The sequence below is a fragment of the Symphalangus syndactylus genome, chromosome 22, assembly GCF_028878055.3.
Source record: "Symphalangus syndactylus isolate Jambi chromosome 22, NHGRI_mSymSyn1-v2.1_pri, whole genome shotgun sequence".
NCBI classification, from domain to species: domain Eukaryota; kingdom Metazoa; phylum Chordata; class Mammalia; order Primates; family Hylobatidae; genus Symphalangus; species Symphalangus syndactylus.
The window spans coordinates 59666794-59686124 of record NC_072444.2 but is presented as its reverse complement, the minus strand read 5'-3'; the positions used below and the strand labels follow the sequence as shown (position 1 = coordinate 59686124).

At 36.9% G+C, this 19331-nt stretch overlaps 1 protein-coding gene and 1 long non-coding RNA gene across 3 annotated transcripts in view; one reads left to right on the top strand and one right to left on the bottom strand.

The window, feature by feature from the left end:
* The window catches only part of ACMSD (aminocarboxymuconate semialdehyde decarboxylase), a 63894-nt gene that overhangs the window by 5179 nt on the left and 39384 nt on the right, over positions 1-19331 (bottom strand). The window lies entirely within an intron of this gene.
* LOC134735540 (uncharacterized) overlaps positions 1-19331 on the top strand; it is a 52890-nt gene that overhangs the window by 21811 nt on the left and 11748 nt on the right. The window lies entirely within an intron of this gene.

Here is a 19331-nt window from a genome sequence, read left to right as displayed (position 1 = left end):
ACATTTCACATAAATGGAATCACATAATATGTAGCCTCCTTTCATTTAGTTTAATGTTTTCAAGGTTCACCCATGTTATTGCCTGAATCAATACATACCTAAGAGTGGAAGTGCTGGCGCATATGGTAAGTCCATGTTTCACATTTTGAGAAACTATTTTCTACCATGGCTGCAGCTTTCTACATTCCCACCAGCATGTATGAGGGTTGCAGTTTCTCTAGATCCTCGCCAACATTGGTTATTCATCTTTTTGATTATGGCCATCTCAGTGGGTATGAAGTGGTATCTCACTATAGTTTTTATTTGTATTTCTCTAATAAGTAATTATGTTGAACATCTTTTCATGTGCTTATTGGCTATTTGTATCTCTTCTTTGGAGAAATGTCTACTAAGATCCCTTGTGTACATTCATGTCCATTTTGTTATCTTTTTATCATTGAGCTATAAGAGATCTTTGTGTGTTCTGAATACTAGAGCCTTATAGATACATGATTTGCAAATATTTTCTCCATTCTGTGAGTTGTCTTTTTTACTTCCTTTGTATTGTCTTTTGAAGCACAAAAGTTTTAAATTTTGATGAAGTCTTTTTTATCTATTATTTTCTTTGGATGCTTGTACTTTTCGTGCCATAGCAAAGAAACTATTGCCTAATCCAAAGTCACAAAGATTTACACCTATGGTTTCTTCTAAGAGTTTGTGGTTTTAGTTCTTCAGTTTAAGTCTTTGATCCATTTTGAGTTAATTTGCATGGTGTAAAGAAGGAGTCCAACTTTATTTTTTTACATGTGGATATCTACTCTTATCTCACTACCGTATGTTGAAAAGACTATTCTTTATCACACTGAATTGTATTGGCACCCTTGTTGAAAGTCAGTTGATTTTTCTATCTGTCTTTAGGCTAGTCCCACAGTCTTGATTACTGTAGTTGTGTAGAAAGTTTTGAAGTTGGGAATGTGACTGTGTCAATTTTGTTCTTTTTCTAGATTATTTGGCTATTCTGGATCCCTTGCATTTTCTTTTTTGAGACGGAGTTTCACTCTTGTCACCCAGGCTGAAGTGTAATGGCGCAATCCCGGCTCACTGCAACCCCTGCCTCCTGGGTTCAGACAATTCTCCTGCCTCAGCCTCCCAAGTAGCTGAGATTACAGGCGCACGCCATCACACCCAGCTAATTTTTGTACTTTTAGTAGAGATAGGGTTTTGCCATGCTGGCCAGGCTGGTCTCAAACTCCTGACCTCAGGTGATCTGCCCACCTTGGCCTCCCAAAGTGCTGGGATTACAGGTGTGAGCCACTGCACCTGGCCCCCTTGCATTTTCATATGAATTTTTGGATCAGCTTATCAATTTTCACCAAAAAAAAAGACATCTGGAATTTTGATAGTGATTGCATTGGATCTGTAGATCAATTTGGGGAGTATTGCCAGTTAGCAACATTAAGATTTGAATCAATGAACATGGAATGTCTTCTCATTTAGGTCTTTAATTTTCTTCAACAATGTTTTGTAGCTTACAGGGTATATATATATTTTTTTGTTTGTTTGTTTGTTTTTGAGATGCAGTCTCACTCTGTTGCCCAGGCTGCAGTGCAGTGGCACGGTCTCAGCTCACTGCAACCTCCACCTCCTGCGTTCAAGCGATTCTCCTACGTTAGCCTCCCAAGTAGCTGGGATTACAGGTGCATGCCACCACACCCGGCTAATCTTTTTTGTATTTTTAGTAGGGATGGGGTTTCACTGTGTTAGCCAGGATGGTCTCGATCTCCTGACCTCGTGATCCACCCGCCTTGGCCTCCCAAAGTGCTCGGATTACAGCAGGGTATATATTTTGTGCCTTTTTTGGCTATATTTTTCACAAGTATTTTTCTTGCTGATGCTATTATAAATGGAATTGTGTCCTCAATTTCATTTATGGATTATTCATTGCTAGTAAATAGAAATACAATTAATTTTTTATTTATCTTGTACTCTCTAAGCTTGCTGAATCTATTAGCCCTAATAGTTTCTTTGTGGATTCTTTAGGATTTTCTACATACAAGGCCATCTCAATTGCAAGTAGAGAAAGTTTTATTCCTTCCCTTCCAATCTAGATGACTTTTCTTTGTTTTTCTTGCCTAATTGCCTTGACTAGAGCCTCCAGTACAATGTTGAATAGAAGTGATGAGAATAGAGCCTTTCAAGCTTTCACTATTAAGTGTGATGTTAGTTGTGGGTTTTTCATGATGCTTTTTATTAGGTTGAGGATATTCCCTTCCACTCCTTGTTTATTGAGCTCTTTTATATTTTTTGAAGCGTTGGTGAAGAATTTGTTCTAATTTTTTTTTATATTTTTCGTAGAATTCACCAGCGAAGCCATCTGGTCATCAGCTTTTCTTTGTGGGAAGTTTGAAAATTATTAATTTAATATCTTAATATAGGCCTGTTTGAACTTTCTATTTCTTCTTGAGCCAGTTTTGGTAGTCTTTCTAGGAATTTCATAATTTCATTTAGGTTATTTCATTTGTTGGCATATAGTTGCTCAAATTTTTACTTGTAATTCTTTTTATTTCTGTAAGTTCTGTAGTACTGCCGTCCTATTTCATTTGTGATTTTAGTATTAGTAATTTGAATCTTTTTTCTTTATTTTTGTTGGTCAGTCTAGCTAAAGGTTTGCCGATTTTGTTGATTTTTTCAAAGAACCAAATTTGGTTTCACTGATTTTCCCTATTGTTTTTCTATAATCTATTTCTTTTATACCTGCTCTAATACTTATAATTTTTTTTCTTCTGCTTGCTTGGAATTTAGTTTACTCTGCATTTTCTAGCTCTCAAGGCCAAGTCCTAGGCCACCGAATTAAGATCTTTCTTCTTTTTTAATATAGGCATTTATAACTATAAATTTTTCACCAAGTACTGCTTCTAACTGCATGCATAAGTTTTAGAATGTTGTGTTTTTGTATTCTATTCATGTCTAATGTTTTCTAATTTTCATTGTGACTTCTTCTGTCTGGTGTCCTTCCATTTTAGCCTACAGAACTCCTGTTGGCATTTCTTGTATGGCAGGTCTACTAATGATGAATTAGCTCAGTTTTTTTCATCTAGAAATGTCTTAATTTTTCCTTCATTCTTAAAGGATAGTTTTGCTTGAAATAGAGTTCTCACATTACAAGGTTATGGCATTTTTTTTTTTTCTTTCTTTCTTTTAGTACTTTAAATTTGTCTTCCCTTGCCTTCTGGCCTCCGTGGTTTATGAGGAGGGCTAAGGATAGAATCATAGGAATCATCAACGTGGTGGGTGGAGTGATTGCAGAAATGAAGGTTGGGGGAAAATGCCTGTAAAAGAGGCAGAGAGAGGCAGGGAAGTGGAAAGAGAACTAGAAAGAAGTAGTGTTTAAAAAAAAATGTAGCCAGCACAGTGGTTCGCACCTGTAATCTCAGCACTTTAGGAGGGCAAGACAGGAGGATCACTTGAGCTCAGGAGTTCAAGACCAGCCTTGGCAACATAGTGAGACCTTAGTAAAACAAATTAGCCTGGTGTGGTGGCACACACCTGTAGTCCTAGCTACTTGGGAGGCTGAGGTGGAAGGATTGCATGAGCCTGGGAGATGGAGGCTGCAGTGAGCTATGATTATGCACCACTGCACTCTAGCCTGAGTGACAGAGCGAGGCCCTGTCTCCAAAAAAAAAAAAAAAATGCAGTGAGATATATTGGAATAAAAAGTATTTAATAAGTAATGATTCACAAGAGACAAGAGGATGACAAAGATAAGAACTGGATAGTGTCTATTGGATTTGGCAGCTTTATTAAATGCAATTTCAGTGAGTGATAGAGAAAAAATCAAATGCATTCGATCAAAAGTAAATGGGTGGTGAAAAATGCAAATCTAAGTGTTAACTACTTACTTCTCTGTCATTGTCACTCTATTTGTGCTGCTTGGGCAGTCAGTCTCATCCTAAGCTTCAAGCCCTGGTATGTGACTGCCTGCTGGACAGCCACACTTGGCTGCCTCACAGGCAATTAAAACTCAGCATGTTATCCTAATATTGAAGTTGTCATCTAAGTATTTACTCAACATCATGTTCATTTCTATTCTCTCTGTCACTCTCATTCTTGCTTTTGCTCTCTTGGCCTCTCCCCAACCTTGATCCACCTTCATTCGGATATCTGCTGCTTGCTCTTCCAGATCCACTTTCCATCCTTCTTCACTTCTACTTGTCCCCTGGAGACTGACTTGTATGAAGTATACAATGGACTCCCTTGACCCTGGGCTTCCAGATGGATTTAGTTAATGAGCAGCACAGGCAGGAGATTGTAGAATGAAAGGAAAGTACTTAATTACCTAGCGCCTTCCATGGAGTCATCTAGCCTCCAGCTACAAGTCTCAGCTCCTGTCCACAGGCCTTTATTTATTTATTTATTTATTTATTTATTTATTTATTTATTCCACAGCAATAGAAACCTAAGACTTCAGTGCAGGCCCTTTTTACAGAGCTGCTCTAGCTTCAAGTTTTGGCCTGGAATAGTAATGGAGCTTTTCACAACTTTGTCAATAATCCCTTTATTAATTTCCCTTTATTAGTTTAGTTTTCCCAGTTCATGTATGTCATCTTATTTTCTGCTGGAGCCCTAAATGAGTTAGTTACACTGCTTTCCAGTTATACCAGATTTTTTTTAAATGTAAATTTAAGGGGTACAAGTGCAGTTTTGTTATATGGAGATATTGCATAATGGTGAAGTCTGGGCTTTTAGTGTAACCATCACCTGAATGATGTACATAGCACTCAGTAAGTAATTTCTCATCCTCACCTCCATCCACCCTCCCACCCTTCCAAGTCCCCAATATCTATTTTTCCATACTTGATGCCTGTGTGTACACATTATTTAGCTCCCACTTGTAAGTAAGAACATGCGGTATTTGACTTTCTGTTTCTGAGTTATTTCACTTAAGATCATGGCCTCCAGTTCCCTCCATGTTGCTACAAAAGACATGATTTCATACTTTTTATGGCTGAATAGTATTCCATTGTGCATATATAAGACAGTTTCTTTATCCAGTCATTTACTGATGGACACTTAGGTTAATTCCATTTCTTTGCTATTGTGATAGTGCTGTTATAAACATACAAGTGTAGGTATCTTTTTGATATTATGATTTCTTTTCCTTTGGGTAGATGCCCAGTAGTGGGATTCTGGATTGAATTGTAGTTCTATTTTTAGTTCTTTGTGAAATTTCCATACTGTTTTCCATAGAGGTTGTAGGAATTTACATTCCCACCAACAGTGTATAAGCATTTTCTTTGCATTTCGTTACCAATATGTTATTTTTGACTTTTTAATAATAGCCATTCAGATTGGTGTGTGATGATATCTCATTGTAGTTTTAATTTGCATTTCTCAGATGATCAGTGATATTAAACATTTTTTCACATATTTGTTGGCCATTTGTATGTCTTCTTTTGAAGTGTGCCTATTCATGAGCTTTGACAAAGTTGACAAAAACATACACTGGGGAAAGGACATCTTTTTCAATAAATGAGAAAATTGGATTGCCACATACAAAAGAATGAACTCGGACCCCTATCTCTTACCATATATAAAAATCAACTGAAGATGGATTAAAAATTTAAATGCAAGACCTGAAAATATAAAAATACTAGGAGAAAACTTAGGGAAAACTCTCCTGGTCATTGGTCTAGGCAAATAATTCATGACTAAGACCTCAAAAGCACAAGCAACAAAAACAAAAATAGACAAATGGAACTTAATTCACTAAATAGCTTCTGCACAGCAAAAGAAATAATTACCAGAGTGAAAAGACAACCTGCAGTATGGGAGAAAATATTTGAAAACCATATACCTGACACAGGGTATTAATATCTATAATTTATAAGGAGCTCAAAGAACTCAGCAAAAAACACCACACAAATAACCCCATTAAAAATTGAGCAAAGAACATGAATAGTTATACAGATATGTTATGGTTTCCTGACTAGTCTGAACTCCCATTTTTTATTCACTAACTGATTAATGAATGTGGTGGAATTTTTTTTATTTTGGCAGAATTTCAAGCTGACAGAAATGTTGCAAGAAAATTCAAGAACCTTCCATATAACCTTCACCCAGATTTACCAATTGTTTATACTTTGCCATCTTTGCTTTATCATTTTCTCATAGATATTTATGTATATATACACACTTCTTTGAGCTATATGTCAGTTGGAGACATCATGGCTCCTTACTCCTAAATAAATTAGTGTTTATTTCCTAAAAAAAAGGGATACTTTTTATATGACCACATTATACTTCTCAAAATCAGGAAATTTAACATTGATAACAGTGTTATTTCATTATCCATAGTTCATATTCAAATTCTGTCAATTGCCCCAATAATGTGATTTATAGCTAATCATTTTTCTTAGTCAAAGATCTAATTGATGATCACATATTAAATTTAGTTGTTATGTCCCTGAAGTTTCCCTTAATTTGGATCAGTTGGCCTTTTTTGTCACTCTTCATCTGGGATATTTTTGAAGATTGTAGATTAGTTATTTTATAGAATGTCCTCAGTTTGTGTTTGTCTGATGTTTCCTTGTGATTGTGTACAAATTACACATTTGGGATAGGAATACTACAGAAGTGATATTGAGTCTTATTCAGTGCATTATATCAGGGCATATGATATCAGTTTGTCTTAGTATTGGTAATTTTGATTATTTAGTTAAGTTGGTGTTTGCTGGGTTTCTCTAATGTGAAATCACTATTTTTTCTCTTCATGATTAATAAGCAATTTGTGGGGAGCCACTTTGAGATCATGTAAATATCTTGTTCCTTTTCCAACTTTCATCCACTGGTATTATCATTCAGTAATAATTTTCTAACTATTGTTATTTCTATATTCATTATAAAGAAGAGATTTCTTCATATATACAAACACACATTAATTTATGTAAATTAAATATATATGTTCACCTATTTATTAATATATTCATTCTTTTTATTTATATCATTTTGTACTCATGAACTTAATTTTATCCAATTGGTTATAATCCATTATTATCACTGTTTATTTTGTTAGCCAGATCATCTCAGGTTTGCTCAATGTGAATTACCTCTTCAAGTTGACTCCTGTATCCTTATGCTATTTCCCCACCATTCTTTGAGTACACTTATCCCTCAAGACCAAAGTCTTCAGATGCTCAAGTCCTATATATAAAATGATGTAGTATTTGCATATAACCTATACACATCTTCCTGCATACTTTAAATCATCTCTTTACTTATATTGCCTAATACAATGTTGCTATGTGAACAATTGTTATACTGTATTATTCTTTATATTTGTATTTGTTATTGTGTTATTTTATTTTATCTTTAAAACTATTTTTGACCTGTTGGACAATTCAGTTGGTTGAATCTGTGGATGTGGAACCTGTGAATACAGAGGGCTGACCGTACTTCCTTACTTTCAGGTACAAAATGTTCTAGCTCACTTTATACTTTCTCTGTCTTGGAAACAGCCTTTTCTCCAAGCAGACTAGCTTCCTTTGATGGAAAATGGTAACTAGAAACCAAGATCTGGGCGCTGTAACTGATAACTGCTACTGATGCGGAAATACCTGCCTCACACGCACATATCTATATTTCCATATCTTTCTATATTAAAAACCATGTATTATACCAGTATATCCATTTCCAATCCAAACATTACAGGGTACCTTCTCATCTTCTTCCTACTCTTCACATTTCTAATTACCTTATCCAACAGTGAGACACCTGCCATTTTACTCATGTTGTTTCTTCATTTGTGTGAGCCTAGAATGCACATGAAGTATTTTCAGAATTGTTAACCCACACCACTGCAAAAAGCAAATTTACTAGCTAGCATTCAATGTCTTTTTTTAAAGTAATAGTTACATAGAGTAAAACACAAATTCTTGAGTGATGAATTTGCTGATTTTTGACAAATGAATACACTGGCATTGCCCACATCCCTATCAAAATACAGCACATTTTCATCACCCCACAAAGCTCCCTCATGCTCCTTCTCGGTCATTCTCTCCTCTCAATTCTCCCACTAAAGGTAATAACCTGTCTTTTTTTTTTCACCGTAGACTAGTTTTGCCTCTTCAAGAACTTCATATGAATGGAGTCATACAGTATACACTCTCTGGGATCCAGCTTCATTCATTCAGCCTTTTGTAAGAGTTATTTATGTTGTAGTGTGTATCAGCAAATTATTTTTTCTTTTCTGTTTTGTTGTCGTTTTTTGCTGAGTAGTATTCCATTGTGTCAAATATATGGTAATTTGTTTACACTATTTAACACTATTTCCAGTTTTTGGCTGTTTGGAATACAGCTGCCAAGAACTTTACAAGTTGTATTTTTGTGTGTGGATATGTATTTTCAATTCTCTTAGGTAAATACCTAGGAGTAAAACTGTTGGGTCATAGGACTGGAGTATATTCTACTAACAATGTGTGAAAATTCTAGTTGTTTTACATCCTTGCTCATAGTTGAGTTCTCAGTCTTTTTTGTTTTTGGCTATTCAGTGGATGTGCAGTGTTTTCTCATCATAGTTTAAACTGCATTTTTCTGATGAACTAATGATGTTGAGCACCTTTAAATATGTTTATTGGCTAATTGTTATCTTCTTTTGGGGAGTGGCCATTTAAGCCTTTTGCCCACTTTTAAATAGGATTGTTGGACTTTTCATCATGAGTTGTAGTAGTTCTTTATATATTTTGGATATAAGTCATTTGTCATATATATGCTTTATGAATATTTTCTACCATTCTGTGGCTTACTTATTCTTGTTACTAATGTTGTCTTAGGATGAGCTAAAGTGTTTAATGTGATGAAGTCTAATTTGTCAAATTCTTCTTTATGGTTATTGCTTTCTGCGTCTTGTCCAAGAAATTTTTGCCTGCTTCCAAATTGAAGAGATATTCTTCTATATTTTCTTCTTGAAGCTTTACTGTTTTAGCTGTTTTGTTTAGTTGTATAATCTTGCTCAAATTAAGTTTTGTGTATGGCTGGTATGAGATAGGGTCAGGGTTCATTTCCCCCCCATATGATGGATTCTTGCTTCAGCACCATTTGTGAAAAGGCTTTCCTTTCCCCACGTAATTGCTTTTGTGCCTCTGTCAAGAATTAATTGACCATATAAGGATGAATATATTTCTGGGCTGCGCACGGTGGCTTATGACTAATCCCAGAACTTTGGGAGGCCAAGGTGGGAGGATAACTTGAAGCCAGGAATTCAAGACCAGCCTGGGCAACATGGTGAAACCCCGTCTCTACCCAAAATACAAAAATTAGCCAGATATGGTGGTGCGTGCCTGTAATCCCAGCTACTTGGGAGGCTGAGGCAGGAGAATCACTTGAACCTGGGAGGCACAGGTTGCAGTGAGCCGCGATCGTGCCACTGCACTCCAGCCTGGGTGACAGAGTGAGACCCTGTGTCAAGAAAGAAAGAAAGGAAGGAAGGAAGGACAATGGATATATATGTGGATTCTCTAGTTTATTCCATTAATCTATTTGTCTTTCCTTGTGCCAATATCACACTGTCTTGATTGCTGTTGTTCTGTAGTAACCCTTGAGGTCAGTTAATGCAAGTTTTTAACTTATTTTTCTTTTTCAAGATAATTTTGGCTCTTCTAGTCCTTTGTATATCTGTATACATTTTAGATTTTTAGATTTAGCTTGGATTACATTGACTCTATAGATTAATGTGAGGAGAATTGATATCTTAACATTGTAGAGTTCTCTGATCCATAAACATGATAGAACTTTCCATTTATTTAGATTTTTAAAAATTGCTCTTAGCAATATTTTATAGTTTTCAGTGTAGAAGTCTTACACATCATTTCAGTTTATTTCTGAGTATTTTAGTTTTTAAAACACTATTATAAATTGAATTGTTTAAAAGTTTAATTTATAATTGCTTGCTGCTAGTATATAAAAATACAACTGATTTTTAAAATATTGCCGTTATGTCCTGCAATCTTGTTAAAGCCACTTATTAGTTCCAGTAATTGCTTTGTAGGGTCCTTTAAATTTATTACATAAACAATTATGTCATATCATCTGCCAAAGTGACTATTTACTTCTTTCACCCATGTGTATGCTTTTTACTTTTTCTTGTTTTCTTGTACTGGGTAGGATTGCCAGTGCATTGTTGATTGGAAGGCGTGAGGGTGGACATCTTTGCCTCTCTCCCCATCTTAGGGAGAAGGTGTTTAATATTTCACTATTATGTATGGGGATAGCTATGTTTTTTTTTTTTATGACAATCTCTATCAGATTGAGGAAGTTCTTTTCTATTCTTAGTTGCTGAGTTTTGTTTTATTAAAAATCATGGGTCGGGCGCAGTGGCTCACGCCTGTAATCCCAGCACTTTTGGGAGGCTGAGGTGGGCAGATCACGAGGTCAGGAGATCGAGACCATCCTGGCTAACGCAGTGAAACCCCGTCTCTACTAAAAATACAAAAAATTAGCCGGGCGTGTTGGCGGGCACCTGTAGTCCCAGCTACTCAAGAGGATGAGGCAGGAGAATGGCGTGAACCCGGGAGGTGGAACTTGTAGTGAGCCAAGATGGCGCCACTGCACTCCAGCCTGGACGACAGAGCGAGACTCTGCCAAAAAAAAAAAAAAAAAATTCATGAATGGGTAATGAATTTTGCCAAGTCCTTTTTATTCATCTATAAAATGATCATACCATTTATTTCATGAATATGGTGAATTACACTGATTTTCAAAAGTTAAGGCCATCCTATTCCTGGAATTCCAGTCTCATCCACTTCAGTCAATACTAAATAGTGGAGAAAATGGTCATTTAAACATACAAATTTGATCATGGCATATCTGTGCTTAAACCCTGTCAATAGTTTTCCATTGCCTAGAAGGTAAAGCTCAAGTTCTTTAGCATGGCATAAGCAGCCCCCAATAAATGTAAGAAATAAAGGGGTCCCAAACCTTTGTGGGGGCAGAACTTTGTGGTCTGATGTGACTAGCTGCTTTTCCTTGGGAAATAATTCTTTTCCTAATAAAATACTTGAGCAATTTTCTAATAGAGTAATGAGCTTAAAAGACCCTCTCAGGAAACCCACTCGACTGATTATTACTCTTGAAACTAGTTTAAGACCTTTAACCAATAAGGCAAAGAGGCTGTCATCCTTAACTAGATATTATTTTCCTTCTTTAAAAAAATCTAGTTTAATAATTTATCTGCTGATTTTTTCTCTATAAAATGTGTTTGTAAGAAGGATTCTTTGAATTGGACTTTTGAGAATGTTTCTTATTTTGATACAAGTTTAGAATAAAACTCTGATACATGCTCATAATCAATATGGGAGTTACTTTAAGAAATGTGTGTGTGTTGAAGGCACGAATGCTTGAATATATGAAAGATGAAGTCTGACTGTAACTAGACCTGAAAAAAAATTACATATATATGTTATATATGTATTTATATATTATATATATTTACATATGTATTATATATAAATATATATATAAATATATATAATACATACGTAAATATATATATTTATATATAATACATTTGAATATATATTTATATATAATACATATGAATATATATTTATATATAATACATACATATATAATAATATATATAAATATATATTCATATGTATTATATATAAATATATATTCAAATGTATTATATATAAATATATATATTTACATGTATTATATAAATATATATTTACATATGTATTATATATAAATATATATATTTACGTATGTATTATATATAAATATATATATTTACGTATGTATTATATATAAATATATATATTTATGTATGTATTATATATATAAATATATATATGTATATATTTTTTGAGGCAAAGTCTCACTCCATCATCCAGGCTGGAGTGCAGTTGCATGATCTCCGCTCACTGAAACTTCTGCCTCCGAAGCTCAAGTGATCCTCTCACCTCATCCTCCCAAGTAGCTGGGACTACAGGTGCACACCACCATGCCCAGCTAATTTTTGAATTTTCTGTAGAGACAGGGTTTCACCATGTTGGCCAGGCTGGTCTCAAACTCCTGAGCTCAAGTGATCCACCCACCTCAGCCTCCCAAAGTGCTAGGATTACTGGTGTGAGCCACTGTGCCTGGCCTAGGCCTGAAATATTAAATATATTTTAAATACTCTAAATCCGAGCTATTTGTGGATAAATGACACTTTGATTTCTACCCCCCCAAAAAGATTTTCCTAGGTTTTATGAATACATTTATATGAAATAATATGGGAAAGTACATAATACAGTTTAGAGGAAGGCCATGGTAGACTAATAAGTCTTATTTTTAGATTTCTGTACTCATTGCTGTATGAAACCAAACAAATACACCTGCTGATAAAAGTCCTAAAGACCCAAAGTTATGTCTACTTACATTTGTGGCAACAGCTGATCTCATTCTGAACTGTCTGCTTGGTATTCACTGGAGGTTCATTTGTCCTTATTTCTAAACTCCTCTTGCTAAAGCTGTTTACAATTCCAAAACACAACATAATATTTAAAAGTCCCTTGCTTTCACTACATTTGTCAACTACCTTAACATGAAAATGAAGTCTAGAAATTAATTTTGCCTTCTAGTCTGGAATTCTTCCATTTCAGTATTATGGCCTTCTTGGATATAAATATATTTTAAGAGGGGGTACATTCCATATTAATATGGAGAAAGTAAATAATTCTGAAGCAGAAATGAAAATCACCTTTCTGCAGTTTGTCCTACTGGTTAAGACACTTTCCTGCTTTCCTTTCTAACTTGATTTTGGATGCCTATTGCAGAACATCACACTCAGAGTTCGGCAATGTTGAATTATTATTTAGTAACTATTGTTCACAACTCCTCCCTGTAGGAGGTTAATTATCTACTCGTAATTATGTACAAGTAGATAATTGTATGTACTTGTATTTGGCTTGTGAATTTTTCATTTTTCATACCTGTTATCTATCTGTACATCTCATTGATACTTCTGGTAAATCTTTGACCATTTCTGACTTGTCAGTAATTTCACAAGAGAGAAAGCAATAGGCATACAAAATTGGAAATGAAATTTTTATTGAGTTTCTTGTTCAGAGGGAGAAGAGATAGTGGCAAGAAAAAACGGGAGGGAAGAGATTCTTCAAGAGTTATATGATCCTGTAGGATGAAGGTCACATAATCTATTGAGGAATACCAGTTTCCTGTTGATTGATGCCTAATAAATACTTGGCTTAAAATGCTTTTTTGGCTGGGTGTAGTGGCTCACACCTGTAATTGGAGCACTCTGGGAGGCTGAGGTGGGGGGGATCACTTTCAGCCAGAAGCAACCTATGTTGACCAGTCTGGGCAACATGGTGAGACCCTGTCTCTACAAAATCAAAAATTTAGCCAGCCATGGTACCTGTGTCCCAGCTCCTCAGGAGGCTGTGGTGGGAGGATCACCTGAGTCCAGGAGTTCAAGGCTGCAGTGAGCTATGATCGCACCACTGTACCCCAGCCTGGGCTACAGAGTGAAACCTTGTCTCTAAAAAAATGACTTTTTCTATTGCTAGTTCTATCACCTGTTATTTCATAACTGCAAATTGATTGTGTTTTAAATGAATTACATGAGGAATCCTAGGTTAAGGAGTCATATGATACGGCCTTGGATGACTGTTGCCTCCATTTCCATTAACCTTAGCTCCTTGGGATACCCAAAGCTCTCCTCACATCTTAGGTTCCCAAATAACATATCTGATCTTGGCCTCCCAAAAGCTGAAATTTCTTCTGTCTTTTTGTCTGTGATCCAAGATCCTATTCCCTTGGTGTCCGCCATGATCATGCACCAGTGTTTTTTTTTTTTTTTTTTGAGACGGAGTCTCCGCTCTGTCACCCAGGCTGGAGTGCAGTGGCGCAATCTCAGCTCACTGCAAGCTCTGCCTCCCAGGTTCACGCCATTCTCCTGCCTCAGCCTCTCCGAGTAGCTGGGACTACAGGTGCCCGCCACCACGCCCGGCTAATTTTTTGTATTTTTAGTAGAGACGAGGTTTCACCGTGGTCTCGATCTCCTGACCTCGTGATCCGCGCGCCTCGGCCTCCCAAAGTGCTGGGATTACAAGCGTGAGCCACCACGCCCGGCCAATCATGCACCAGTTTTTAAAATATCTGTGCTAATGTTGCATTGGACAACATCTCCATTTTAGTAGGGCATTTCTAAAGACTGTATTAAACCCCAAGGAGTAATTCTAATGATGGGCATTTTAGGTACCTTGGCTGCCTCATCTGGAATCCTGAAATTCTACCTTCTGGACAGTTGCTGGCTTTCCTTATTAGGCAGTAAAGCAGTGGATATCAACACTTTGCTCCAACATACATTTCCCTCTCCAAAGCCAGCAGCTGGACACATCTCCCTATGAGGTCAAGGACTTACTGAGCTGATAATAATAGTGATTAATATTCCTGTCAGGGAAAAGAAATAAACTTCTCACCTGCTGGGATGCATGAACTTTTTCATGTTTTTAGGGAGTTCTGCAAACACAAAGATGTGGCTTACAAAATGGTTCTAATCATGGGAGAAAGTTTCATTCTTTCTTCTGGAAAAGGAACATTTAATTATCTTCCCATTAGCATATCTCATTAGTAGCATTTGCAGTAAATACAGCATACTCTGTTATAACATAACTTACTCCAAAAATTCTGGCATACCAGATATTTAGTTTGTTCCCTGAGACATAATTTCCTAGAGAAAGAGCCTGGTTTAATTCAATCAATGCAAAGTAAAATTAGCTTTATATTCCCAAGATCATTATACAATTCAATTAAACAAACATTAACTTAACACCTACTATTTGTAAAGCACTGGAGTAGGTAATGAAAATCTCTGACATTTGTACAATTCTTTGGCATAGTATTATATTAAGTCTTCACACCAACTCTGCCTGGTTATCATCCCCATTTTACAGTTTTAGAAGCTGAGGCTGAGAAGGGTGAGTGACTTGATATTTGGTCACCACCTAACTAGTAGTAGAGCCAGGACTTCAACTCTCTCACTTACCACAACTTCTTGAGAAGACAGAAAGGAAGCTTACAGGCCTCAAAAAAGTATTTTTACTATATTGAGGATTCCAGTACACAGGAAAATATCTTGTAACCAAAATACTAGGAAGCTGAAGTATTCAAACAAATTTAAATGTCAAGTTAGGTGGGAATTAGGCAGGTACCCTCCCCCACGTTTTTTTGTTTGTTTTGAGAGCAAGTCTCACTGTGCCTCTCAGGCTGGAGTGCAGTGGTGCAATTTTGGCTCACTGCAATCTCCACCTCCCAGGTTCAAGTGATTCTCGTGCCTCAGCCTCCCGAGTAGCTGGGATTACAGGTGCCCGTCACCACGCCTGGCTACTTTCTGTATTTTTAGTAGAGATGGGGTTTCACCATGTTGGCCAGGTTGGTCTCAAACTCCTAACCTCAAGTGATCCAACCGCCTCAGCCTCCCAAAGTGCTGGGATTACAGGTGTAATCTGGCTAATTTTTTTTTTTTTTGTATTTTTAGTAGAGACAGGGTTTCACCATGTTGGGCAGGCTGGTCTTGAACTCCTGGCCTCAAGTGATCCTCCCATCTCGGCCTCCGAAAGTGTTGGGATTATGCCCAGCCTGAGAAACTCTTTTTGTTTTAAGCCATGTTGGAAATATTTCTAATATGTATGGTATGGGCTGCTGCCTACAATAGCTCTGGGTATATTCAAATCTTTCTTTAATGATAAATCACCTTTCAGTGCTTCTGCATCATCCTAGCCCTTCAGAACCCCTTGAATAGAGTAGTCCTGAATATGAAAGATGTAGAGGTACAGAAAGGGGATGGTGAAGCTTTATCCATTGAGCCTGAATGATGTCCAGCTTAGGTTCATCTTCTTACTCACAGATCAAATGCCCAAGACAAGATCATATTTCTGCTTATTGTTGTAAAAACTGACAGTGTTGCTCCTAAAAGTGAACCATTTCTTTTACTACAAAATAAAAATACTTTCTATTTACAGAACAAGAATTTCGGGATTCTCCATTAAAAATAAAGCAAAGGGCCAGGTGCAGTGGCGCATGCCTGTAATCCCAGAACTTTGGGAGGCTGAGGCAGGAGGATCACCTGAGGTCAGGAGTTTGAGACCAGCCTGGCCAACATGGTGAAACCATGTCTCTACTAAAAATACAAAAATTAGCCAGGTGTTCTGGCTCATACCTGTAATCCCAGCTACTCAGGAGGCTGACAGGCACAAGAATTGCTTGAATTGGGAGGCAGAGGATGCGGTGAGCTGAGATCATGCCACTGCACTCCAGCCTGGGTGACAGAGTGAGACTTTGTCTCTAAATAAATAAATAAAGTGAATAACATATGAATAGATATTTTGGCTGGGGTGGCAGAAAGTCTAACTTGCAGAAACAGGCCCCTTAAAAAAATTGAGGTGAAATTCACATAACACAAAATTAACTATTTAAAATGTACACTTCATTGGCATAGAGCACATTCACAATGCTGTGCAATTATTACCTCTGTCTTGCCCTAGCAACTCCAAGAATCAGGTACTAAAACATTGTACATGCTCAAAAAGTATAGACACATGAGGAAAGCATTTAATATGAAAGACTGAGACTTTAAAAAACAGACAAAAAAGCCACCTGGAGGAAGACTTGCAGGGATAATTAAACTTCCTAAAATTCTTAGTATATTCGGAGAGATAAGAAAAGGTATTGCATCCACCCAACAAGAACAGGATATTTAAAAAAATTCAGAAAACAAGAAAAATAATAAGCTTTTGGAAATTAAGAGACCAACTAAATAGAAGGCTTTTTAAATAAAGTTGAAAAAAATCTCCCAGAAAGTAAAACAAAAGTTCAAAGAGGTGGTATATAAGACAGAAAACAAAAATAGGTTCAACTTTAGAACAATAGGAATTCTAGAGAGAAAAAGCAGAGGGAAGGAAATCATTAACACATAATTTAAGAAAATTTACGGAATGAAAGGATCCACCAAATGACTCGAGTAATGGGTGAAAATAGATCTATATCAAGTAGTATCATTGTGAAATTTCAGGACAAAAAGAAATTCTTAGACTCTTTGAAGTTGTGGTAAGGAGGAGAGAGAAGCAGGTTTTACACAACTTTCAAAAATTGGGATATCATTACATTACCCAACAGCACCTCTAAAAGCTAGAACACAATGGAGTAATGACTTTAAAATTCTGAGGGAAAAAAATGACTTCCAAGCTAGAATTATTACCTAGCCAAACAATTAGCTCATTGTGAAGGATGAATATGGACATTTTCAGATAAACAAGGTTTTGAAAAGTTCATCCCCCATACTTCCTTCTCTGAAAGTTATTGAAGGATGTTGTCCAGCAAGATGAAGGAGTAAAACCAAGAAATAGGAAAATCATGAGATTCAGCAAACAAGGAATCCAATGAGAGAGATTGAGAATATCCTCATGAAGAGGGATTTCAGGATGACAGCTGTGCAGCAGGTTTAAATAGCAACTCAGTCCCAATTAGAGCATCAGAAGGCTCCTGAAGATATTTCTTTAAGAATACAGAATTAATGGACTAGTGTTAGTGTATGCATCTGAATGTACTGAGAGGAAAGTTACAAAACTGGTGGAGAGTTTGTGGTTAAGTTTGTGTAAGTAGCATGTAAATAAAATAAAACAAAATAAAGAAGGAAGGAAAGAAAGAAGAAATTGGTGGTCTGCAGTCATCTTATTGAACCTCAAGAGAAACCCTGAGCTAGAATTGCCAAGCCAGAGGGTTCCTGAATTCCTGACCCAGAGAAAATGAATGAGATAATAAATATGCATTCTTGTTTTAAACCACTAATTCTAGGTTAATTTGTGATGCAGCAACATGTAACGAATACAGAGTTTGGTTCCTGGAAATTTGGTGCTACCATAACAAAAACCTGAAAATGTGGGAGTGGCTTTGGAACTGATTAGTAGGAGGAAGTTGGAAGGACTTTGAGAATAACAAAAGACCAAAGGTCCTTGTAAAGACTCTTATTAGAAGCCCAATGGCCTGTGAGAAGGTTGCAGTAAAGGCTTAAAGGAGAATGAGGAAAATGTGATTGGAAACTAGAAGAAGGGTGATCCTTGCTATGGTGGTGGCAAAAATTTAGCAATGCTGTCAACTACAACAGGGGTCCCCAACGCCTGAGCCGTGGACTGGTACTATGGGGATTGTTGGGTTTGAATATTTCCAGCCTCTCCTATAGCAAATGATGCTAAAGTTCAGATATGGATTTCTGGCAAAAACTAAATCCAGGGCATAATCAGAAAAATAGAGTCTAAAAATTAAGCCAAGATGTGACTATAATGTCTTTGTTATAACCTCAAAAGATTTAGGAAGTGCCTCAAAAAGCCATCTCAGCCACCTAAGCAGAAACCCAAAGGTAGAGAAGGGCTTTTCTCAGAGATTTGTGGCTAAGTCTTTTGCCTAATGATGTGAAACTTAGTAAGATTCATGAAAGACTCATTTGGTTTTTAAGGGAATTGTATTAGAAGCACCACCAGCTTGGACTGAAAGGAACAGATACAAAAAAGGAAAGTAAACCTTTGGACTATAAAACATGTACAGGCATGAAGCAGTCTGTACAAACTGCTCAGCCACAAACACAGGCTTTTATGGAAAAGGAAAGACGACTGAGAAGGTAGAAGCAACAGCTATGTTGAATTGGCCTGGCACAGTGGCTCACACCTGTAATCCCAGCACTTTGGGAGGCTGAGATGGGTGGATCACTTGAGTCCAGAAGTTCGAGACCAGCCTGGGCAACATGGCAAAACCCTGTCTCTACAAAATATACAAAAATTAGCCAGCTGTGGTGGCATGCATCTGTGATCCCAGCTACTTAGGGGACTGAGGCTGGAGGATCCCTTGAGTCTGGGGAATGGAGGTTGCAGTGAGCTGAGATGGTGCCACTGCACTCCAGCCAGGATGACAGAGCAAAACCTGTCTCAAAAACAAAACAAAACAAAAAGAGCTATGTTGAATGGTTTCTATGCTTTGAGTTCTAATAAAGGAACTACCAATATGTGCCTGATGGATTTCAGACTTGCTGGTGGCTAGTGACCTCCTCTGAAGCTCTTGTTTTCCCCCTTTGGAATGGAAAGGATAGCAAGTATCCTATGCTTGTCTCGCCATTTTACATTGAGTGTGTGAGGAACAAAGGAACTTGTCTGTTCAGTTCACAGTTCTTCAGATTTGGAGAAAGTATACATGAGGAGCCTCATCCACCAGTTCATCCAAGCAACAAAATCCTAGAGTTTAAAGTGATGCTATAAATGGATGAGACTTTTGGGGCTGTCTTGGTAGGGGTGAGGGTGTTT